The sequence below is a fragment of the Spermophilus citellus genome (genome assembly GCF_964194105.1).
Source record: "Spermophilus citellus genome assembly, chromosome: 6".
In the NCBI taxonomy this organism is placed as follows: Eukaryota; Metazoa; Chordata; class Mammalia; order Rodentia; family Sciuridae; genus Spermophilus; species Spermophilus citellus.
The window spans coordinates 131,688,510-131,715,504 of record NC_138187.1 but is presented as its reverse complement, the minus strand read 5'-3'; the positions used below and the strand labels follow the sequence as shown (position 1 = coordinate 131,715,504).

At 33.6% G+C, this 26,995-nt stretch overlaps 1 protein-coding gene and 1 long non-coding RNA gene across 2 annotated transcripts in view; both read left to right on the top strand.

Moving 5' to 3' along the window:
* LOC308651820 (complement factor H-like) overlaps positions 1–26,995 on the top strand; it is a 224,239-nt gene that overhangs the window by 41,678 nt on the left and 155,566 nt on the right. The gene's annotated exons all lie outside the window — the stretch shown is intronic.
* The window catches only part of LOC308651821, a 41,413-nt gene continuing 39,653 nt past the window's right edge, over positions 25,236–26,995 (top strand). The window contains exon 1 of the long non-coding RNA XR_014022669.1: positions 25,236–25,346. This is a non-coding gene — a long non-coding RNA (uncharacterized lncRNA). The remainder of the gene's footprint in view (positions 25,347–26,995) is intronic.

The following is a 26,995-nucleotide window of genomic DNA, read 5'->3' as shown; positions in this document are numbered from 1 at the left end:
CTATCTTAACTCCAATCTTTCCAAAAACCAAATTTCTACATACAGAGCCTTACTTGATGTATTCCCACATTTCTTTCAGCATTTTCAGTCTGAGTCGAGTGCTACTATTATATTCTAGGATGTTCCCTGAGGATAGTCTTAGCACCTTGCATTATTTCTGCTCCAAAATTAACATCTTGAGCAGGGAAAGCTTGGGAAATTCTTTTGTGCTGTCTAAGGTCTTCCACTACAAGGCAGAATATCATGTGGGGAGGTTGTGGTAGAAGAAAGAAACTCAAGACATCACTCTGAGAAGCAGATAGTTTCCACTTGATTCCTTTGTTGATATCCTAAACATTAATTTCTATTTCTCCTACTTTTTCTATGACTTTTATTTCATAGATGGCTTTTTATTCTATTGAAAAATGTGTGAGGTGATTGATTTGATAGACAGTTATATCTGTAAACTTATTTCTCTGCAAGTTAATTGATTACTTCTTATGAGATTAAATTTTATATCAACTCCGTCATTTCAGAATTGTATACTGTTTCCTTTATCTCTCTATTTGGATACTTTAGAACATATGGTCTGTCTAAAATATGCATTAATATTTGTTAGACCTGATAAAAATTGTAAAGAAAACCACAACCACATAAATTAAGACCAATGGCTAAGGACACAGAGGTATCATAAATGGAATCGAAGTTGTGGATGAAGGAAGGCTTTGGTACTGAGGGATGCTTAGAAATGTAATTGCCTTCCAGCAGTTTATTGCAGTCCCTTAATGTTCTCTATTCCTATGCAAACACTTTTGGAATGTTCTCCACTCTCCTCAATAGTTCTTCACTACTTTCACCTTCCTTAAAATAGGGTAGAATAGGACAGAGGCCATCACTCAGGGGAGCTCCCTCAAGTCTTTATAAATGTTTCTAATTGAACACATTTCCACTAATTACTCTAGAAACTAGGAAGAGGTATTTGTGTGTGCATGTGTGTGTGTGTTTGAATTTTTTTAAAAACACTTTTATCAGTGCATTATAGTTATATAGAATAGTGGAGTGCATTTTGACATAGCTGTACCTGCCTGGAACATAATTTATTCTATTTTAGTCCTGACTTCTTCCTCTTTCCTTCCATCCTCCTTCCAGCCCTTTCCCCCTTCTTTTACTCAACTGTCTTCCTTCTATGTATTGTTTATTTATTTATTTATTTTTTGGTGCCAGGGATTGAACCCAGGGTGGATAACCACTTAGCCACATCCCCAACCCTTTTTATATTTTATTTAGAGATGGTTTCCCTAAGTTGATGAGGCTGGCTTTGAACCTGTGATCCTCCTTCCTTAGCCTCCCGAGCCCTGGGATTACAGATGTGAGCCACAATGCCCGGAGTGTTTGTTTACTTTAAAATCTGTGTTTTATAATTTTTAATCTGTGTTTTATAATCAACACATCACTGAAGATGGAATTCTATGTAGTATATTCATATAAGCATATAATGTAATTTTGTCAAATTCATTCCTCATTTCCTCCCTTTTCCTATTCTTTCACCCTCCCACTCAATGTCCTTTCTCTACTCCATGGAGGAAGTGGTGTTTTTCAGGGAAGCAAACCCCATACCTTCTCTGGATCCCATCTCCTTGCACTTCGTGATGAATCCCAAACATCAATCATCAGCCATGTTGGTAATTATCATAGAGAAACTTTGGAAGTTCCCAGAGTTATGTCAGTAACAATATTTGAGATTCAGTCTTTTCAAATAGGACTTAAACACTAGGTTAAATTTAGGGAAGAAGACATTCAAGTTTTGCCCTTGATGGATAAAGAGATTTACAAATGATTAGTTATACTGTCAACAAGATATTCCAGGTAGAAGGAAGAGGTTCAAGACATGGTGCATCATGTAGTGCAGTTCAATTAAAAACTTAACGTTCAAGAAGAGGAGTGAGAAGCATGACTACAAGACAGAGTGAACCATCTTAAGATGCACCTTTTCTAAACAGGAATTAAATATTCAATTTTATAATTAATATCCAGCCACTGAAGTTTTTAAGTAATGAGAATGCAGATTCATGACTTTTCAATTAAATGATTTCTGAACCTTGTATTGTGTATTATTTACTTGTTTTATGAATTTTAGTACAGATTTTAGTTTATGGATCATATATATACCCTACTTTTCAATTGATTTTGCAAAACATTGCATCAGACGTTTACAGAATGTAATCAAAGATCTAGCAATATTTTTATCTTGCTTTAAAAATATCTGCAGTAGAACAAAGTGTTAAATCTCATCGTCTATTTATGTACATCCTATATTTTTCTCACAGGAGTACCCATGTTAGGGTACATCTTTATGAAGCATTCATTTACCACATTTAGCTATGGTAATGATATATATTTTCCTTCTTATCTTTATGGAAATGTCCTTTAGATAGCTTTTTTTGCCAGTTCACACTATCATGGTGAAACTATAATAACAGTTTATTCATTGTGAAACTACAGGTAAATATCCATTTAGATTTTATAACATTTCCTTTTCTCCCCATTCTTACTCCTACCACCTTAGTTTGCCTTTTTATTTCTTCACTATGGCTCATTGAAATAGCCTCCTAAGACACTGGTTTCCTGCTCCAACCCTTTGATTAATCTTGCACAGCTTTAATTATGCTGTTTCTCATTAAAATCATTTATTGTGCTTCCCCTGTCTGCTGTTTGATACAAAGGACAAGACTCAACTCTGCAATTTAGTTTTCAAAAACCACCAATTCCAATATCAGCCTACCTGAGAGTCACTTAAGTTGCTCTATTCAGATAAATATGTTTTCTGCTCCTTTCTTTTTGTGAGCATATTCCCTACTTGGAAGGTCATTTTTGCATTGTTTGAACTGGGTGGAATTTGCGCTAGAAGTAGCAATATCCTGGTCCTTAACAACTGAAGATCTTTAGTCATTTCCTAACCCCAACTATCCTTTGACTTCACTGCCTATTTCTTTATAAAAAAATAATTGATTTTTTACATTGACAAATGAAAGTATTTATATTCATTTTGTACAAAATAATGTTTAGAAATATGTACATATTGTGTATTTTATAAATTGTGTAAATTAACAAATGCCTACATATTAAATGCCATTTTTTTGTGATGAGAATACTTCCAATCTACTCTCTTTATAATCAAGAATACAGTTATTGTTATTAACTATAGTTACCATATTGTAGGATAGATCTCTTGAATATGCTTCTCCTATTGAACTGAATTTTGGTCTCTGTTTACCAATATCTGTCCAACTTCCCTCATTTCCATACACTGGTAACCACAGCATTCTACTCTCTGCCTCTTTGAGTTCAACTTTAGATTATACTACAAGTGAGATCAGGTTGTGTTTGTCTTTCTGTGATTTAATTCTTTAACCTAACACGATGTCTTCCAGATTCATTCATCTTGTCACAAATTAGATATCCTGTATTTTAAGGGTGTAGAGTAGTCCATTGTGTATATATGTCAAATCTCTTTATTCATTCATGCACTGAGGGAAATTTAGATTGAGTTGTTGTAGTAATTCTGAAATCAACATGGGAGTCCAAGCATCTTCTCATCATACTGATTTTAATTCTTTTGCATATGTATGCTGTAGTGTAATTGTGGATCATATAGCAGTTCTATTTTGAGATTTTTGAGGAATTTACATGCTTTTTTCACAATGGCAGTATCAATTTGTATTCCCATCGATAGTGTGCAAGGGTTCTATTTTCTCCACATCCTCAATGAGTCTTGTTATCTTTTGTATTTTTTTAAAATAATAGTCATTCTAGTGGGTGAGAGGTGATATCTCATTTGGTTTTCAAAATAAAAAATAATAGGTTGGAAACAGGAATGTGGCTCAATGGTAAAAGTTCCCCTCAGTTAAATCCCCCATTTATATATAAATGGGGGATTTAACTGAGGGGCACTATGAGGGGAACTTTTACCATCCCTGGATTTATATATATATATATATATATATATATATATATATATATATATATATATATATATCTCCCATTGCTTCATTTATATGTCTTATTTTGAGAAATGTATACATAGTAGGTGTTTTGCCCATTTTGAAATCAGGTTCTTTTCTTGCTATTGAGTTCAAGTGTGTGTGTGTGTGTGTGTGTGTGTGTGTGTGTGTGTGTGTGTGTTCCTTGTATATTTTGAATATTAAGACTTTTCAGATAAGTGGTTTGCAAATGTTTTCTCTCATTCTATAATTGTCTCTGCACTTTAACTCTGTTAAGTGCTTTCTTGATGGTATAGAAGCTTTTTAGTTTGATGTAATCTCATTTGTCTTTTTTTCTTTTGTTGCCTGGGTTTTGGGGTCATAACCCCCCAAATCATCACCCTGACCAATGTCATGGAGTTTTTCCTCAAAGTTTATTTGCAGCATTTTTACAGTTTTAAATCTTTAATTTATGTCTTTAATCCTTTTGAATTGATTTTCTATATATGAGATGAGGATCCCATTTCCTTCTGCAAGTGACTATCCAGTTATTCCAACATTTATTAAAGAAACTACCCCTCTCTCCATTGTATGTCCCTGTTTCCTTTGTTGAAAATCAGTTAACTGTTAATGCATGGATTTACTTTGGGCTCTTTGTTCTGGTCCAATGGGCTATACATCTGTTTTTATGCCAGTTCCATGATGCCTTGATTGCTGTAGCTTTATAGTATATTTTGAAGTCAATTAATATCATGTCCTTAGCTTTGATCTTTTTACTTAAGAGTGCTTTGACTGTTGGTTGTCTGTTGTGGTGCCATACAAATTTCAGAATTTTTTTTTTCTGAATAAAACATCATTGATACTCTCATAGGGACTGAATATATAGATTGCTTTTTGTAGTATGGTCATTTTACCAATTTGAATTCTTTCAATCCGTGAACACACAATATCTTTTCATGTAAATCTGTCTTCTTTATTTCATTCATGTTTTATAACTTAGGGTGTACAGGTCTTTCATCTGTTTGAAAATTTTAATTCTATCTTGTTTTTGTAGCTATTGCAAATGAGGTTTTCATAACTTTTCTGTTCAGAGTGTTTATTATTAGTGTACAGAAACTACTGATTTTTATATGCTGATTTTATATCCTCCAAATTCACTGAATTGTTTTATTGGTTTTACTTTCTGCAGGGGTGGGTGGAGGAGTCTTTAGGATTTTCTGTATATATGATCATGTCATCTGCAAACACATCTTTTTACCTCTGACTTTCCAATTTGGAAACACACATCCTCATCACTCCTTGTATGTTAAGGAAATGTGTATTTCATGTGTTATATTTTAGATGTTCAGTTTTTAACTTGAGCTAATAAGCTTATGGAAGATATCTTCCACAACTCTTATCAAATATGAACATGGCCATATTTTCTTATTGTCTGAAATGGAGGTGAGACTGGAAAGTTTTCAGTTGATGTTAGCTGTGGGTTTGTAATATAAAGCTGTGTTGAGGTGCATTGCTTCTATACTTCATTTTTTGAGTGTTTGCTCATCAAAGGATGGTGAATTTTTCAGAGGTTTTTCTGCATGCATTGTGATGATCATATGATTTTTTTCTCTTCTGTTCTTCTAATGTGTATCACATTCATTGACTGGCATATTTAGAACTATCCTTGTATCACAGGAACATATTTCCTTTGATCCTGACAGAGAATGGTATTTCTAATGTGCTACTGCATTGGGCTCCTAGTATTTTGTTGAGGACCTATGTACTTAAGGCATATTTGTGTGTAATTTTCTTTCTTGCAGTATACTAGAGTTTTTGTGTGGCCTTGTTCAGTGAGTTTGGAAGTATTTCCTTTTTTTCTATTTTTAGGAAGAGCATGAGAAGGATTTTTTAAGCCTTAAAAAATATGGGTACAATTAAAAAGACAATGTCTATTCCCTTGAAGTGATTGCATTTTTTGAATAGCAGCCTACTTTGATGAATTTTTTTTTGGTAGTGGCGCTTGAACTCAGGGGCACTCAACCACTGAGCCACATCCCCAGCCCAATTTTGTGTGTATCTATATCTATATCTATATATGTATATATATAAAATATATCAAACTATATGTGTATTAGAGACAGGGTCTCACTGTGTTGCTTAGCTCTTCACCATTGCTGAGGCTGGCTTTGTACTCATGATCCTTCTGTCTCAGCCTCCAGAGCTGCTGGGATTATAGGCATGTGCCTACATAGATGATTTAAAGAATATAGGAACCTTTTTCCACATCCTGTGATAATTATATTAAGACAGTCATGATATTTTTTCATTACCAGTGATTGGAGAAGAAATGGGAAGGGCATTTGAAAGAAAACTGTTTTCCCTATGAGAGAATAGCAACAACAAAGTTCTTCCTCATTCCTTTGTGATCCAAACACTTGGCTTTTCTTGATTCGATTGGGAGGACTGGAGAATAGGATCTGCACTATGGTTCCTAGATTATTGGCAGTTTGGGGGGGAAAGACCTAAGGCTAATGGCATAGAAAAATCATAATTTGGAGCCCAAGTCCTAAATATAAGGATGCTGAAATACTGGGACATTGTCTAAGCAACAAAATCTCTACTGCTTTATGTTAATTCTCTTTGTACACAGTAGTAAGTAGGCAGCTCAAATGAAGTTGAAGCAAAGATTCTGCATTAGATATACATGGTGGAATCTAGCTAAATTGAAAAGACATCTATCTGGTTGGAAAGAAAATATTTTTTTAATATTTATTTTTTAATTATAGTTGGACACATACCTTCATTTTATTTATTTATTTTTATGTGGTACTGAGGATCGCACCCAGTGCTAGATGAGCATTCTACCCCTGAGCCACAACCCCAGTCCAAGAAGATACTTTTTAATTGGGTACTCAGTTTTGTGTGTTTTGAGGTATCAAACTAAAATAGAGCTGTTTTGGGGGCAATTTATAATTGAGAGAGGGGAATGGGAATTAGAACGCTATTTCAGCAACCAAAGTAAAATACAAAATAAATGATCTAATGACCACTTTATCATTTTTAGTTTTTTTCCCAGTCATTTCAAATCCATTCTTGGAAATTCCCAAACCAGCACATAATCTTCTCTAACAGCTGCTCCTTCTGTGTCTGTTTTCTTGGGACTTTATCTACTCTGTTATCCAGTAACTTAGTAGTTATCATACTGCCTGTCCCCCCACCCCCGTTACCTAGCTCATCCCGAGATCCTCCTGACCCAACACATGAAGTTTTGAACATATGCACATCTCTCCTTACCACACCAGCCTTATTCTAAGCACCTGTCATTTCTCACCTGAACTCTTCATTAGTTAGGAGAAACAGCTATTCAATTTGTAGAATCCATTTTCTTTTTTCCAGTCAGAGGGATCATTTTTCCTTTTAGAACCCAACATTTATTTTTTGTTTTTAATAGACAAATAATAATTGTTAATATTTTGGGGGTAAAATGTGGTATTTTGATGTGGTTTTAGGTCAAACTAATGAAGAACCTCACTTACTTTGTGAGAATATTTAAAATCAACCTTTTTGCTCATTTTGAAATATACAATCTATTTTTAGATTAGTAAAAGGAAATATTACTATAGTACATAAAACTAAGCCTGTCTCCCCTCCTTTGCATCGTTGGGTAAATACAATGAAAAGCAAAATCCTCCAACCTGGAAACTCTTCACAAAGGTAGTAGAAAAAGAAAGCACTTATTTATAAATAAGTATTAAATGAGAATGTGATGCTCATCACAGGAAGGTCCACTCAGAGACTAGAGAAAAGATAGAACTATCATTTATTAGTGAGGCAGTATAATCATTTATATCATTGCTTTCAAATTGATAATAATCAGTCTAAAGTAAGACTAATTGGACTTGGTAGCACCATTTATCACAAGTAGTTCACCTTAACTTTACCTTTTAATTATGATGACCATGTATGTTAACTACAAAGTGGCTTTTATCCAGAGGGAATCCAAACTTCTTATATCTGTAGTAAGGGAAGACGTTCTGACACCTGGAACAGGTACTCACTGAGAGATAGGGCCAGTATCTCCTTTGATGTTTATATTTCAAAACCATAGTTCCCGGTTCTTGGGAAAGATTCCTGTGTTGCAAAGCTGACTAAAGGAAAAAAAAAAAGCAAAAAATAAACTTTCTAGCTTTTAAAGGAATTTACATTTCAATTGCTAATCTTCTAAAGTAAATATAAATAAAAAAAATGCCCAGAGAAATCATTTCCCTTATTTTCAGCATGGAGAACTAAGCTTCTTATTTTTAATTTTTAGCTTTTGGTGTTAACACCAACAACATTTTAATATTTTCCTGTCTTGCTAGGATAAACCCAGGGAAATTTTAGGGGGTTTGTATTGTGGCAGGGTCCCCTGGCCTCTCTGGCTATCTTGCTCCATGCTCCCTTCTCAAATATTTTCAGCTACATTGTTCTTATTTTATCAGAATTCACACCACATTGCTTAAGCATAACAAAAAATACTTTTCTGCTTCACCACCCCTTCACCTAATTTAGAATTCCTTATCTTTTTCATTTCAGCTTCAACATTCCTTTCTTTAACAGCTGCCTGTTGCAGGAGATTTTTAGCTCCAAAAACACAAGGGCTGTATCAGTTTTTGTTCACTATTGCTTTATGCTGGATTCAAAGTATTTCTTTTTGACAAATAGTAAGTACTTTACTAATATTTGTGATGAATGGATAAGAAAGAATAATATGAAAATTAAGTTATCAAAAAATAAAAGATAATGTGATTCATATTAAAAATCTGGATAGACAGAAACTTCCTAGGATTAAGGGATTGGAAAAAATAGGACTGTAGAACTAGTGTCTTTTAACAACGAGAATGACAAATTTGATATAACATGCCTCACGTGTACATAGGCATACTCACACATATACAGGGAAACATACATCAATGGTTTAGTTGTTGTATTGTGAAACATTGTCAGAGTTTATTTTATAAATAATTAACTAGAAGATCCAGATGAGATGAGATTGAGATAATTTCTAACCATAAAAAAATGTCACCTGTAAACTAAGCAATGCACACTAAAATGAGATGCCATATTTAATAGTTCTTACACTTTTTAATATGGATGAGGTCAGAGTGAAACAGAAACTTTCTTACATTGTAAACAGGAATATAAATTTGTATAACTGTTTGCAAAATGATTTGTCAGTATTTTTCAAGAACCCTGAAATATTTGTATTCTTTGATCAAGTAAATCAGCTTTTTTAAAAAAGCAATGTTATTGTATTTTTTATACCTTTATTTTATTTGTTTATATTTATGTGGTGCTGAGGATCAAACCCAGTGCCTCACAGCTACAACCCCAGTCCCAGTAAATCAACTTTTGACAGTTTACCTAAAGATTGTATTCTGAAACTCAGAGTTGTGTTTCCTATTTATAATTCACTTATGATAGTATAAAACTGGAAATAATCGTAATATTCAAAATTGGAAGAATGGCTTATTAGTTTATGGAATTTATATATTAATGTGGTAAATTCCTGTGTTTGAAATAACATGGGGAATTTGTTTTTCTGTGTTATTTTTTATGATTCCCAGATAATGCACAAACATTATAAATTAATAACAGAACGAGCATTCTATTTACTGAGACCTGTATCAAAAGCAAAAATATTATACAGGAAAGACTTGTTGAAAACATACTTTATATCCAAGTCTTCTTCAAAATCACCTAATTAGGTGAGATCAATTTAAGGAAAATATTCCGTGAATTTTTTTTCAGGCAAAACAGTAAAATTAAGGTAACTGCTACATTAATTCAGCATGTAGTTTTTTTCCCCCTTAGCTAATAGCTTGTTTATTTTTGGTTCTGTTTTCCTGGAAAACTATTGACCAGGTTTCCAAAGACATTAGAGATTCCGGTAAGTGACATGTTACTTGGCTTATTGCACTGGTTGTGAAAATATTATCCCTCCCATTTTCCTAAGAATGCTGTAGGCCAAAAAAAAAAAAAAATACTCAAAAAGTCAGCAAAAACTAAGCAGAATAAAAACAACACAAACACAAAGTGTTTAGACACATGCACCCTCTACCTCAGGCCTGATTTTCAAAATGATGTAAAATTATATCAGATATGGCATTTTTACTTGATGATGTTTAAACATTGATAATAAGGATTTTTTTTAACTTGGCCGTTTGATTCTGTTTGGCATCAATTACTCGAATATACACATTTTCATATGATTTGTGAAAATTACATGTACATTTTCTTCAGCAGTGCTTACGATGTGGAGCTGATTTCCTTGGTTTCACAACATGATGTCATTTTTCTCATTAGGGATAAAAATCAATCCCTCATTCAATTATAATGTTAGCTTGCTATCGAAGAGAAGTTTATAGAAAATGTAAGACATCACCCACTTTGCCAGGATGCTAATTTGTCACAAATTTTGGTGACAAAAAATGAGATAAAATATTGCGGAACATTCCCTGGCAGTATATGCATCACCGTTTGCCACATAAGAATAATTAGGTCTTATTGTTTTTTCTTAATAATTTTGAAAGAAATTATTTGATAAAGAAGTTTATTTCATTGACAGCAAAAGAGGCATCTTGCAATAGTGAATTTTAAAAGAATGTAGATAATTTTAAAAGAATGTAGATAACGGAACAGCAGATTTGTTGATATTCTTTAATTACCTGATCTGATTCACCAATAATGCTTCATACATATCAGACTTGTTTTTCACATCCCTTTCTAATATTATACTTTTCTTTTTGAATCATTTTCAGGAAATTAGGTGGGCATGTGTAAGCAAAATACAATTACTCTGCTATTAATGAATAAATCTGTGCCTGCTGAGCCAGATAGTCATTTTTCTTTTCAATGTTCATTTTTTCTACAGAGATCATGCTTAGTCCTAAAGTTTGAATAAGAAGAATATCCACAGGGGCCATGAAAATGTACACCTTTACTCTTAATTAAGTCCAAGCTGCATTGTTTACCACTATGGTTACATTCCTTCAGAAATGGTGTAAGATGTTATTTGCTATGTTTTCAAAATAAACTCACTTTCAAGATTATTACAAAATTTCAAATACTAGTAGAATTCTTGGAAAAATGAGATGTTATGCCATTTCTATGTGTTTGCTAAATAGTAATGTTTTAGTTTTATTAACCATATGGAGACTCCTGGAAGGAAAACATCATTTTATGATACAATTATCAGCTGTTCCTCTTTTAAGAAAACAAGTTTCATGCAGGATGAATATGTCTATCTAGAGAATTGAAAAGTGTTATTTAGAAGTAGAGTGTGGGTACAGGCTTATAATCTTAGTCACTTGGGAGGTGGAGGCAGGAAGATTGCAAGTTCAAGGCCAGTCTGGGTAATTTAGTGAGACTTGATCTCAAAATAAAAATAAAAAGGCTGAGATATAGCTCAGTGCTAGAGAGCTTGCGTAATATGTGTGAGGTCTGAGTTCAATCCCAGTAAGGCAAAAACCAAAAAAACAAACCAAACCAAAACCAAAACCAAAACAAAAAAAATCACAAAGAAACAAAATCCCAGAAGAATTAAGGTAAAGACTCTGTGTTTTCTATTGCTATAAGTCTTTCTTTCTTCTTTCCCTTCCTTTCCCTTCCCTTTCCTTCCTTCCTTCCTTCCTTCCTTCCTTCCTTCCTTCCTTCCTTCCTTCCTTCCTTCCTTCCTCTCTGCCTCCCCTACCCCAGCCACCTCCAACTCTCTCTTTTTCTTTCTTTCCTTTTTTCTTTTTTTTCCTGTTTATTTTACTTAGGTTTAAGAAAGAGGTTGGTATTGGGTAGGCATCTTTGTAATGACCTGATGAAATATGTATAAAGGACAGTGGATTTGGAAAGAGTTTGAAGTTAATTGTATTTATAAGTGTTTCTAATAATCAAAAAATTTTAATATAATGTCCTGCTTCCTATTGCATTCTGAAATTCCCAAATAAATCTCACATGATTTGATATGTTATAGGCACAATCATGTAAGGCCATGTTCATAATAAAACAGGAAACTTGAAAGCAAAGGATGTGGCACAATGGATATAGCAAAACTCCTTGGGGAAGTAAGCCTCGGGCCTTTTAATTTGTTGTGAAGGCATTTTTTTTAATGTGGCTCCAACTACAACCTGCAATGGGTATTCTATAAATTAATGTAATTGGTTGTTGTTTGTCCTGAGTCACAGTAACACTGAGATGGTAAGGAGCTGCAGGAAGAGACTTAGAGGAAGCATTGTTCCATATTTAGGAGGGGACTTAATCCTAATGAGGTGGGTTCCCTGCCACAGGGAACCTTACTGCAAATGCTAGATACTTAATGTTTCATGGATGATGTCAAAGGTGGCTGTCTTAGGAAGATGACGGTGGCTTCTAAGGGGATTCCTATTTAACTTTGGATCCTTCTCCTTTATGTGTCCCTATCATACAAAAGTTGCAGTCACTCAAATCTTAATGAAATAGCAAAGTAGTCAAAGTTTATTTTTGTGATTCTCTTACTCCACACCACAATCCCACTCCTTTGAAAACAGTCCTCCCATTTTGAACATCTTCAAAACCCCCACATCTTCCTGCCACAGGCTGATGATTCTCCTACTCCGTCTCTTCCTTCTGTTTACACTGACAATTCCAAGTGTCAAATTTATGTGTTGGTCTTCAAACAAAAACAAAAACAGCCTTTTTGTTCAGTGTCTTTGTATTATCATCTGAAGAAAATGGTTCAACAGACCTTATAGATTTAAGACAGGATGGAGGACCCAGGGGTTATTTAAGCCTGAGTTAATTCCCATCCATCTCTTGAGTAGTCAGCATGGGGGCAGGGACCAAGCAAGCTCAGGCAACCTATGGGCTCCATGGGGTCTCCTGGAGGTCAGGCTGGCCTCCTGGCTTCCTTCCTTGACTCCCCTGGGGGCAGTGCTGTAAAGCCACACACCACCAACTGTGAACTCAAATCATGAATGCCAAACATATAAAGGGGAAGAGTTTTTGTATTTAGAAAAATATGATTTGGAACATGATCTGCCATGTTGCCTTTAAATTTCCCAGGGGTCCACATGACTTTATTCTCAGCATCCTTTTCCTCCTTTCTTCTGCACCCACAGCCTTGGGTTCAGAGAACAGAAAGCAGCTGCCTGGAGGTAATAGGCTCCCATGATAACTAAGCAGAAAGGGAACAGAAGTGAGAAACAGAGCATGTTCCGTTTCCTGATGTCTGCTGGCTGATTTATTTTAGAACATCTACAAGTGATCTTGTGCTTATTTTTAAGCTTGTATACATGGATAAAATATAGATGTGGTCTAGATTTAAATTCTGAATGGCATTCTGTATGTTAACACAAGGGATAACATATTGAAGAAAGACTACAAGGCCAAAGCTATTTCATTGATTTTGATAATTATTTATTATAATAATAGAAATTACTTATATAATGTAAATCTCTACATTTTTTAACAGAGTAATCACAAACTGTGCCTTGTTTAAAATAAGCAATCTTCATTATGTGTATTTTCTTACACATGATAATTGAAGCAAAACAGTGAAGAGGATCCAAATGTTTGATTTTCCAAATAATTTTGCCAGGATCTTTGGGTATAATTTTTCTTCTCCTGCTGAGAAAGTGCACATACTTGCAATTTAGTCTATTTGAGCAGAGCATTTTTTCCTCCCTTAAACTGATAATAAGCATGTGGGAGTGGGATTGAATTTGATACAAGCTGTTGATTTATATTGAACACACAAAAAATGTAAGGTATCAAAAAAAATTTAAACTAACCAGTGATGGACTAAAATGTATTGAAAGTTGGATAAATTATGCAAAATCATTCTGATGTGGTGCTTATGGGAAAAAATAGGGTCATGGTTAATTTTGTTTAGCCTTTACAGTTATAGAGTTACAATTTTCAGGTAACATTATTAAGAACCTTATAGAAAAAAATAAATTCACACAGTGGCAGTAAGATAATTTTCATATCTATCATGTCACCACGCTTTGCATAGCATATTTAGAGCTCTATACCTGTAAGAAAGATCTTGACTAAAAATGTTAAGTTTTTTAAATGATATAATTAACAATTTTGTTCTATTTGTCAATAAAATGGGCTTCTGAGAAATCAAGTGGTATACCTTAAAGGGACAATCAAGAATTGAGAGACCATCCTTATGATGTCAGGGAAGCAGTCACACTTCTGGTTCTTATTCTCTTGTGAATGGGCTAGACTGTGCAAGGAGAGTGCTTCTAGTTCTGGGTGGTCTGACTAGAACAAGAGACAAGACAATCAATTCTTTGTCACATTCATGCCATCTGTCCTGGGTGCCTTCCCACCCTTCTCACCTGCATTCCATTGCCCTATGTCGTCTTGGTCATCCTTTTTCTGCTTAAGACAGCAAAGCCTCAGAGTTCATAAGATTTCCTACTGCATGTTCTCCTTCTTGCAAAGCATTGTGAGTTTTATAGCTTGCTGTTTAGTTTCACCTCCATTAAATTACCCAGATCTTGTTCAATCAAACTTCATTTTCAACTAGTAATAAAAAGTACTCAGACACATCTGAATAGATGCACATGGTTCTTAAAATTTAGTATCACCCAGATTACCTGTTGAAAATTGACATTTGGATCCTGCACCTGGAGCTTTTTTGTGTCCTTTTTTTGGGGGGGGTTGTAGATGGACACAATACCTTTATTTTATTTATTTATTTTTATATGGTGCTGAGTATTGAACCCTGTGCTTCACGCAAGCCATGCACGCTCTCTACCACTGAGCCACAACCCTGTCCCCATTAGTGTTCGTTTTTTAACCAATATATCAATAAGATTCTGATGCTAGTTGAGAAACATTACTCCAGGATTTTGTAAATTACAAGAATTTTGGAAGAATTTAAGTCCAGTTACAGGTAGTCCAGAGGTGGACTATGTTTTTTGCAGTAGGATGAATCAAATCACATAAGTAAATTGGTTGTGATTTTATGCAGATAATAAAATAATATACAATAAAATTCTATGTGATTTTACTCCATACCCTATTTTCGCTGCCTTGTGGAGAGTGAGAGCTATATGGACTGAATGTGCTTTCCATGTGTTGGAAGCTTCATCCTCAATGCAGTGACATTGGAAGGTGAACCCAAATGGGAGGTGTTTAGTCCATGCTAACTTCACCCTCATGCATGGATCAATTCAGATTTTAAAAGACCTGACAAGGGCCTACATACTCTGTCTCTTGCTCTCATACTCTTGCCCCTTGCCTTCTGCCAGGGATGACCCAGCACAATAGCTCTTGCCACACAGATGGGCCTCTCCATCTTAGACTTCCCAGTCTCCAGTATTATCAGAAATAAATTCCTTTTCTTTATGAATGACACAGACTATGATCATCTACTGTAGTGACACAGAACAGATTAGGTTAGGGACCTATTTACCTGTAGGATAATTCAGTGGTACTTTTTTCTGGAGTTTCACTGATGACAACTCACTTTGGAATATTTAGAATTCATGAACTGAAAAAGAAAAGAGGGGACCATAATAGAGAAAAAGGAAAATAAATGAATTCTAAAAGTATAAAGTTCATTGAGTAGAACAGACATTTTGCTTTATTATAACATCTGAAGGAATGTTTTAAAGAACTATAAAAGCTCATTTGTATTTTTTCCCCTTATGAAATAGGTAAAACCTATTCTTAACAGTTTTAAAAGATAGCTGTGTTATTTTGGTTTGAGTTTAGTTGTATTGTTTTTGTTTGAGGAAAGGGTCAAACAGAATTTTGCTAAAATGGATTAAGTCTATACATAATATTTAAAAAAATTTAATTTTTCTAACTTCTGAATTTAGAATTGATAAAAAACAAAGAAACTTAGGTGAAATTGAAGGCATTGATGAAATTGAAGTAAATGTTTCTTTACAAGAAGAGCTATTAGATTTTTCAAGTCTTCTTCTAAAATGCAATAAAATTTTGAGATGGATGTGTTTCAAGTTCAGACATCTCTTGCCTGTCCAATGAAGGATGAGAAAATACCCACACTGCCTCACACTCCCACCTCCTGGGTTCGTTTCTTCAAAACAGTTTTTTATAGTGCAAATTTTCTAATGTTTACATTCTATGATCATAATTTTAATCACTGTGTAAACTTATTTGAATATATAGATGTATGATGTCACATTTTTTGTACTTAACCATAGTATGTCCCATCCTGAGTTTTAATTTGGAGTAATTTCTTCAATGTAAATATTTTTATTGTCTTCCCAAGCATAGTATAGTGAGTATTGTTTTCTCTAATATGAATGCTAGAGAAGGTAGGCTGCCTTTGTAGTGGAAGACCAGTAGAGTAGGTATGTAATTCTTTTGTTGCTCTTTGTTGCACAATGTTATATATAAGGCTGCATTTTAAGCAGTGATTATTTCCTTCAAGAAATCTCAGATCACTTTTTTTTCACACCCTTTCTTTGATGACTGTATAATAAGTCTATTTGAAACAATACTACTTGGTTATCTGAGTTATAAGGTAAGTTATTTTAATTAGCAATTTTCTGCTGTAGAGCAAGCATACTGCTAGTGCTTGCCAAGTATTCCTCTCGTTATAATTCATACTTGGGGATAAGGTAGGCTCTTCTTAAACCACTTTAATTATTTTGAGCCTCTCTAGTATGCAGTAAAAAGCTATACTAATACAGTAAGGTTTTGCTTGATGACTTCAGGTACTTCACTAATTCCTGTGAGTGCTTAGAGTGAGGCGAGCAAATGGAATGCTCTGGCTTCTTATTGTTCTCAATCTCTTTTCCTAACGTGTAAAAGATACTGAGAGACCAAACATGTGTCTGTTAGGAATTATTTTAATACATTATATTAATTACTAGTGAGGTTTTATTGGGCTAACACAATTTAACAAATGTTTATTTAACTTGTATTAGATGAAGTTTGTGTATTTTTTTCATGCAGACCTCCACACTTTTACATGGCTCTTTTCTCCATGAGTTTAAAACTTAGAAAAGGGGTAGGCAGAGAAAAATTACACAGATAACTATAGTACAAGGCAGATTATAAGAAGAATTTTCTGTGAGATGTAAGTTAAATACCATGAGGATTCACAGGAAAGGGAATACTTGACTGACAAGCAGAGTGCATGAATTAGTGATTTCAGTAAGGTAAGATGGAAAGACAGGATAATTGGGATTGGAAGAACTAGCAGAAGCTTAAAGGAATATACACATGAATTGGAGAAATGACAAATAATTATGTTTGGTTGGAATTTGGGGGTTTTGTATAGCGAAGGTCAGAGAGGTCACAGAGACATCACAGTGCTGATTGCTCAGTTAAGACATACTGAAGTATGAAAGAAAAACCAACCTTGTGTTTTTGGTAGGCAAAATGAATTGCTAGATCTGATGAAAGATTATGAAGGTAGAAGCTAAAAAAAAATCACCAACTCATTGGTTGATAAGTGAGAAGAAGTATACTGAAATGCCATTACCAAAGATTTTCTGAGTTTGAATGACTGGAAATATTGTAGACATACTTGAGAGTTATATAAAGAAAAAAATAATCAAGTTGGGGCCCAGGTAGATAAAACAATCAAACTGAATTCAGAAAAGATGAATCTGAGATGCTGATGGATGAATCAAGGAGACATGAGATGGAAATAATGGAGAATGAGGACCAGGAAATTTCAAAAGAGTTATTTATTTAGGTTTGGCAGTGATTTTCAGAGAGTATTAACGGTAGTCATGATCTCATGCTTCGGATAGTTACCAAGGTAGAAGTTTAGGTTCTGTTGATGGAGATGAATATCTTGTTTTGGTTTTGGAGGAAGTACAGAGTAATTAAGGATACAGGGCAATAGACAAGGAAGCTAAATTATTCATTTTCATTGATAATTTCTTTACCTACATCAACAAGTATAGTAAAGGTTATATTTTTGTGGAATATTTTAGTCAACTTTTTCATGGCTGTGACCTAAACAACTCGAATTGTGTGTTTGGGGATCATGGTTTCAGAGGTCTTGGTCCAGAGATGGCTGACTCCATTGCTCGGGGCTGAAGTGAGATAGTATCTTACAGGAAAAAGAGCTCAGCTGAGGAAAGTTTCTTAGGTCTTGTCAGTGTTAGGAAGAAGCACCCTTCCACCTTGATCTTGACCCAATTTATCCAGTCACACCGCAAGTGCCTACAGTTACCACCTCCTTGTCAGTTCATGCAAACTAGGGTGGACTGATTAGGTTACAGCTCACATAATCATTTCACCTCTGAATATTGCTGCATTAACAGGAGATTTTCGAGAACACTTCATGTTCATCCTACAACAGAGTACTCTTATCACACATTAATTTCTTTTAAAAACAAGTTTAGAAGATGCATTCTTTAGATTATTTTTCAAGCCAGAAGTTTTCGTAGTCATTCACTATTTTCTTTGGCTCACTTATATTCTTTTTAGTTTTTCTTTATTGACATTTAAAGAAAATAAGATCAATTTCTATGAAAGTGTGGTTGATGAATAAGAAAGTGTATCAAAAAAGGAATGAGTGCTTAAACACTATTGAGAGGTTGATTTAAATATTTATGAGAAGAAATAAGATGTTAGAAATATCTAAAGAAGAAAAATATTATATAAAATTATATGAGCTATGGTAAATGTAAGAAGCTTGAGAAAAATCTATTGAATTTAGAAATTAGGAGACTATTGACTAATCCCCCCAAGACAATAGTTTTAGTGGAATGTCATTCAAAGTAAAAATTGTGAAATGGAGAATGTTGCTGAACTGGGGGCAGGAGCTGACCAGAAGTAGTAGAACAACTCAGGGAAGAACTTCTAAGGATGGGAACCATCTGCATTGTTTAAAGAAAGAAGGTACAGAAAAGATAAAAATATGACAGAAATGAAGTTTAGGAAAGGAACAGAACAGACTTAAGGAATAGCTTTGAAAAGGCTGAGTGCAGTACCAGGAGTGTCTAAAAGTTCTGGACTAAATCCTTTGCTTTATCAAATAATCCATTAGGGCATTAAATTTTCATAGTTTCACCTAGATATTAGATATTTCTGATATATATATATATATATATATATATATATCTTTTCAAACACTCTAATCATTCACTTATCATGCTTCTCAAAAGAGTAGACTCACAGACATAATTTTTATTTCAAAACTTAGTATAAGTGGTATATTTGTGGCTCAATTTAAGTTTATATATGTGCCCAACATTATGAACAATGGAAATGGAATTTATTGGGTTAAAGTTCCTTAATGTGAAATGTGTGATGAGTATTGAATGTAAAGTATAAAAGTAATATATTTTAAAAAAAACAGACGTGGGTATTTTGGATACATTAATTATATCTCTTTGACTAGTGTAAGAATATTTGCATAAACATACCATTTCCAAAATATTGATATTAATTTGTGGATGTATTTGCTCCAAATTCTAACTTAAAAGTAATATAAAAGTAACTTTCGGTGTTTTGCTAACAGAAGTCTTGCCATAATTTAAGAAGTCATTTAAAAAACACACAAAGATTCAAGATTATTTTCCATTGCAATTAGATGATGGCAGTATTCATAATTAATTACTTCCTATCATTTATAAAAAAATGAAAGCAGATCATTATAAGCTTTAGCATGCAGGGCTAGATGATGTATAATATTTCCAGTCTGACCCTCATCAACATTAATGGCTTAGATGGAGGAGAGGTAGATGGTAGAGTTGAGTGAGAGTTACAGAGGAAACAGGGTAAAAAGGAGTTATATGACAGTAAAAGGACAAGTTATTGTTAATTATCTTCTTTTCATCTCATAAATTTAGTCAAATTCATGAACTCTTTTGACTTCTTCAGGATAGTGTTGGCTAACTGTTTTTTTGAAGGAATAAATTAAATAATTGGTAATACTCTGTGGCCTATAAATAAGGCAAATTTGGATAGCAGAATCTAAAGTGTATTTGTTTCCTTGACTTAGTTTACTAAGAAAAATAAGACAAAAATTGATATTGCTTTTCATTAACAATTGCATCTTGGGCTGGGGCTGTGGCTCAGTGGTAGAGTGCTTGCCTGGCTTGTGTGAGGCACTTGGGTCGATCTTCAGTACCACATAAAAATGAAATAAAGCTATTATATCCACCTATAACAAAACAAAACAAAACAAAATTAAAATAACCCATAAAAATAAGAAAAAATTGCATCTTTTCCTAATATTGTTTCTTGTTAGATTTATGAGAAATCAATATTAATAGCTAGTTAACTTATACCTTTCTTATATTTGTTTATGTATATATATATATATATATATATATATATATGTGTGTGTGTGTAGTATATATTTAGTATTTTAAAATAAATATAATATTATGCCAGAACTTGGTAACTCTTGAAATGAGAGGTTCTAACATCAGCATAACTCAATCTTTGATACTTAAAACAGTTTAAACTCTCATGGAGACTGAGAATGAAATTAGCAGAAATGTAAAGTACATGCTGAAATTAGCAGATAATGAATTAAGATCCATGGAATTAACTAATTTTATTTTCTATCAGACAGAACTATAGTTGTACATAATATTGGGACTCATTTTGATGTAATCACAAATACACATAATATAATTGCTCTACTTTAGTCCCTAATACTTCCTTTTCCCCCCTCCCCTTCTTCCTCCTTCAACCCCCTTCCTTACTCTTCCAGTCTCCATACTTTTTTTTATGATATCCCTTTTATATTCTGTTTTTCTCCCTTACTTCTGCATGTGAGAGAACACATTTGCCCCTTAACTCTCTGAGTGTGACTTATTAAGTTAGCATGGTGTTCTCCAGTTCCATCTATTTCCTAGCAAATGCTTGTGTACACTTTGAAACTTAATTGTTTTTGTATTATGATCCACTTAATTTTACGTTTCAGTAACTTTAAATTTAAAATATAGCTCTTCTAAGTAGTTCATATTTGGAGCTTACTTTTCTCTCATGTGAAATCTTGGGGCAGGGGGGAAGATACCATGAAGGTAGAAGGGAGACTATTAGAGAATAGGAAGAGGAAGGGGATCTGGGAGTGGTAGGAAGGAGTGTATTAGGGGTAGAAATGATCAAAAATGTTATATGCATGCACAAATATGCCACAATGAAGCCCATTATTCTGTATAATTTTATATACTAATTAAATTTGAAAATCTGGAAAAATACTTTGATCATTCTTATAATCTTTGCATTTTAATATGTGTGTTTGAAATATTAAAACATTTAAAGTCATTTTCCTGTGGAGATTTAGATCCACCAAAAATGATTTTTTTGTGATTCCCTCTTATTTTTTTCTCTCTGGTTCCCCCTTTCTACTTTTTAATTCGATTTCTTTGTTACAGTTGTTAAGTGTAATAATACTTTACATAGATTATAAAACTCCAGAAAACATATTTTTTCATTATATAGACATGTATTTTAATTTAGAGGAAAACATTATTTTATAGTCACTCAAACATTAACCACTTTTGATACTTTTCTTTGATTTCTGAATTTCTAACATTCCCCATTATCCTTTTTTCTGAAGTCTAACAAATTTTCTTTTGCTTTTCTTGTGGTATGATGTCAAAGACAGTACATTTGCTTATATTTCTTTATTTTATTTTATTTATTATTTATTTTAAAATTTCTTATTTTATTTGTTCCTTTTAGATGTACCTTGTATTTGAATACATGTCCAGGGTAACTTCACATCATGTAAAACCACAATAACAGGATCCTAATTAGAATAAGGTATACTCCATGTATGAACAATTTGCTAAAATACATTCTACTGCCATGTATATCTAAAAATAATAGATTTCTTTATTTTAAATAAATACTTTATTTCACCTTCTCTGAATATTTTCTCTAGATATAAAATGCTGGCTGTTTTTTTTCATTCTGAACTTTAGGACAATTATACCATTGTTCCTTGGGTTAATAATTTCTGATGTGAATCCTTGATCTTATGGCTCTCTTTCTTTTGTTCTGTCAAGAATTCTTGGAGTTTGCTGAGCTCCTTCAATGAATGGTATGTGTGTGTGTGTGTGTGTGTGTGTGTGTGAGAGAGAGAGAGAGAGAGAGAGAGAGAGAGAGAATGTGTGTGTGTTATAAATTTGAAATATTTTTAGCTATTCTCCAAATCATTGTCTGCTTTTTTTTCAATTTTGTTTTCTTCCTGGGCATCCACCTATATATGTAAGAGCTTTCTTACATTGTTTCATAAGAGACTGAACTCTGTTGCTTTGTTCTTCCCTTTTCTCTTTGTTTTATGAATTGAATAAGAGAAGTTGATCTATGATCAGGTTTGCAGACTCTTTCTTCTGCCTTCCTTTCTTCTTCAAAGTCTGTCCAGTGAATATTTTTCACAAACATTGGGTTCTTTTATTTGAGTTTCAAAATCCTTTCTATTACTCTGGTTTTGCTTTCCTTTTATTTGTAACAGGTATATATTGCATTACTATGTTGATCATAGTTGTACTAGTGGCTTTTGTTTCTAGTGTGATAATTCTAGCATCCAGACAGTAAAGGCTAACATCTATTAGTTATCATTATATTTTTTTCCTATGAAAATGGGTCACATTTTCATGGCACTCCCTATGTTAAGCAATTTGGCATTGCTTGTGGGTATTGCAGGTATTGCATCATGTTGTGGAGCCATGAATCCTTTTGTTTTCCTCCAAAAAGTGTTTTTGTTCTTTTTAAGAGGGAATTTCATTTGGTTTATCTCAAAATGCAAAATTCATCACCCTGGAAGTTGAAAGTAGCTCAAATATCAGTTCAGATTACAATTATAACCCATGGGCATGAATGACTTGTGGGTTAGCCAAAGGTGTATAAATGTATACATAATATATTTGGTTTCTCTTCTCTATCTTTCCCTTTTACAAGTCTGCATCCCTTCATATGCCTGGCTCTGTTCCCTATTTCTTCTTGTAGGCTTGCTATGAAGTTTTCGTCACCCTGTGTTGCTGTGATAATCACAGCTGCTCTCAGGTCAAAGCAACAAAACTGGGGAGAAATACAACATATAAGTTTCTTCCTCCCAGTCTTAGTTTCCCCCAGTAACTGCCTATTTTATTTCATTTTTATCCCTTGTATGATGATTTTATAGATTTTAATCCAGAGCTTATAGTTGTTATCTGCAAGAAGTACAATTTACGAGGAGCTTACTTTTCCTTATTGGTAGATCTCCTAGCATCTGGTATTCCCTTCTTCATTATTAATGTTTCATGTGTCTGTGATGTCAGGAGGCAAATCTCATTTTAATATCTTCTTGCTAAGAAATCCATCCATGTTCTTTAACTTTTATCCTTAGTGATACTACTCCTATTATTAATATGATTCACATATAAAAAACAGCTTATGTTTATCCAACATTAGCTCACTTCCAGTTTTTGATAAGAGCTTTCTATGTGATGTATATATTTCTATAAGATAGAAATCCTATAAGGTAGAAAAATATATTTTTCAATTAGCAACTCTACCTTGTCCAGTCAGGTATTAAGTGTCAAAAGCAGGATTAAAATGCTAAAATTGCCCATTGTCTTTAACATAACACTAAACAAAATTTAATATATATATAATATAATATATAATATATTTAATATATATATATATATATATATATATATATATATATATATATATATATTTACTTAAATAGTGGTTTTCTTTCAATTTCTTCCTTACCATTCAAGTTTTTTACTTTTACTGAAAGAAATAACAACCACCAAGCACTCCTGAATGACCTCTAATCTCTAACATCAGATTTTAAATGTGTTACATAATCAACAGATACCATTTGGTGAATCCGTAGCATTATTAGAGTCATCACCATGTACTAATTTTTTCCTGAGTATGCACATCGTCCACTGGAGCTATTCTGGACTTCTATTCATAAATATTTAAATAATTTGCAGTTACAATCTTAGTTTGGGCTGCTGCTAAAAAATACAATAGAAGGAGTGGGTTATAAACAACAAAAACTTATTTCTCACAATTGTCTAGACTAGAAAGCCTGAATCAAGGTACTAGGGGAGTCAGGTAAGAACTGGCTTCCTAGTTTACAGACATTGTCTTCATATTGCATCCTCCTATGGTTGAAGAAGCTTGGGACTTTGATGTGGTCTATTTCATAAGAATATCAATCCCATGAGGGTAAGATGCTCATGACTTAATGATCTGCAAAGGCCACATCTTCTAATACCATCACAGTAGGAGTTGGGATTTCATCATATAAATTTGGGGAGCAGGGGGAGACACCAATATTCAGTCTAAAGCAAGTACCAACTTTTATAAGAACTGTTTCTTTCTGCATTTAGATAAACAATCCCTCATATCTACCTGTGCTTTGATATTCCTTTCTTTCCCAGCAATATGTTAAATAGAACTTTCTATGATGATGGAATTGCTCTATATCTCCACTGTCCAATATGGCAGCTACTAGACAGATGTTACTTTGAACATGTGATGTATGGGTAGAATAGAATTCTTTATTTTAGTTAAATAAAATTTAACATCTGCATGTGACTATTGGCTACTATATAAAGCATCTTTGTGCTTCTTTTAAAACATGTATTAACTATAACTGTGAGGCATAGTTCTCTAAAAATCTATCTTGATTTATTTAATTCATTATATAATTATTTAGGGTGTGAGTATTGTAAGATTTCATTTTAAGCATGAATTGGGTTTTTTTAAGTTTTATCATTCAGACATTTTCTATTTTATTATATATACAAGTTTTTCTTCTTTATTCACACACACAGTTAAATCCATTAACCTCTACTGTTACATAAAAATGTGAAATAGTGTGTCCTTTAGATAAATGGCCACTGTAATTGTTTTCCTTTTACCATTCCTTCTAAATATGTTAATAATATCAGTCAATATTTTTTCTTCCATAGAGATTGCTATTAGGTCAAATGCTGTGTTAGTTGTGCTGCAATTCTGGAGGTTTCTGACTCACAGGAGTTTTTTAGAAAACTTTTTTTTTTTTTTTTTTGCATTTGTCTACCTATTAAATTTGAACTAATTGCTATAATTAGTGCTGATTGAAATAAGTACTGTTACCCTCTTCTTCAGTTACTGTTTACTCTTACAGTTTACTATTACTTTTACAGTTTACTGTTACCCTTTTTTATTGTGTCCTCAATGTAAATTGTCATGTTTGTACACGTTTTGAACTATGGAGTTGATCACTTAACACACCGATTACTTTAATATTTTTACTTTATATATTTGAAGCTTTCAAATTATTTTTAAAATTATTCTCATAATATTTTGACTTTTTGTCATTTTAGGATCATCAGACTATTTTGAGAGCATGGGCTGTAAAAGATTTTGCTCCAAATTGTCCTTTGTATGTCCAGATATTAAAGCCAGAAAGTAAATTCCATATCAAATTTGCTGGTAAGTTTTTTTTTTTTTAATTATTTTATTGTTGGTTGTTCAAAACATTACATAGTTCTTATTATACCATATTTCACAGATTGATTCAAGTGGGTTATGAACTCCCATTTTTACCCCGTATACAGATTGCTGTGTCACATCAGTTACATTTCCATTGATTTACAAATTGCCTTTCTAGTGACTGATGTATTCTGCTGTCTATCCCATTCTCCACTGTCCCCTCACCCCTCCCCTCCCCTCCCCTCCCCTTCTCTCTCTCCATCCCCTCTACTATAAATCGTTTCTTCCACTTATATAATTTTTCTCCTACTCCTCCTTTCCTCTTATATGTAATTGTGTATAACCCTGAGGCTCACCTTCCAGTTCCATGCAATTTCCCTTAACTCTCACTTTCCCTCCCGCCTATCATCCCTGTTTAATGTTATTCTTCTTCTCCAGCTCTTCGTCTCTACCCTGTCCTTGGTTACTCCCCTTATATCAAAGAAGACATTTGACATTTGTTTTTTAGGGATTGGCTAGCTTCACTTAGCATAATCTGCTCTAATGCCATCCATTTCCCTCCAAATTCTATGATTTTGTCATTTCTTATTGCAGAGTAATACTCCATTGTGTATAAATGCCACATTTTTTAATCCATTCATCTATTGAAGGGCTTCTAGGTTGGTTCCACAATCTTGCTATCGTGAATTCTGCTGCTATGAACATCGATATAGCAGTGTCCCTGTAGCATGCTCTTTTTAGGTCTTTAGGGAATAGACCGAGGAGGGGAATAGCTGGGTCAAATGGTGGTTCCATTCCCAACTTTCCAAGAAATCTCCATACTGCTTTCCAAATTGGCTGCACCATTTTGCAGTCCCACCAACAATGAACAAGTGTACCCATTTCCCCGCATCCTCGCCAGCACTTGTTGTTGTTGGATTTCTTAATGGCTGCCAATCTTACTGGAGTGAGATGGTATCTTAGGGTGGTTTTGATTTGCATTTCTCTGACTGCTAGCGATGTTGAGCATTTTTTCATGTACTTGTTGATTGATTGTATGTCCTCCTCTGAGAAGTGTCTGTTCAGGTCCTTGGCCCATTTGTTGATTGGGTTATTTGTTATCTTATTATCTAATTTTTTGAGTTCTTTGTATACTCTGGATATTAGGGCTCTATCTGAAGTGTGTGGGGTAAAGATTTGTTCCCAGGATGTAGGCTCCCTGTTTATCTCTCTTATTGTTTCTTTTGTTGAGAGAAAAGCTGGTAAGTTTTAATCCTGAATGAGATTCTTTGAATTTCTTCCAGCTCTCATTGCAATTTAAAAACTGTGTCTGTGAAGTTAGTAGCAACTAAATGTATTCATCCTACAAAATAGAAAGGATTTTCTTTTTTATCGTTTACTTGTTGTAAATGAATTTCCTCACTTTAATGTATGAAACTATAATTTGGGGAGAGATCCTTTACTTTTAAATGTAACTTGGTGGCTTTAAGAATTCAGCTTACTGGAAATAACTTTGTAAACCTAAGTTGATTGGCAGTTGCGGATTTGTACACAATAGGAACACAAATTTCAAATGCTTTCTTCATTTATCCTTAAGTATACATGTAGAACTATACTTTGCTATAGATTATTTAAAACACAGATATTTTGCTCCACTATAGAATAATGTA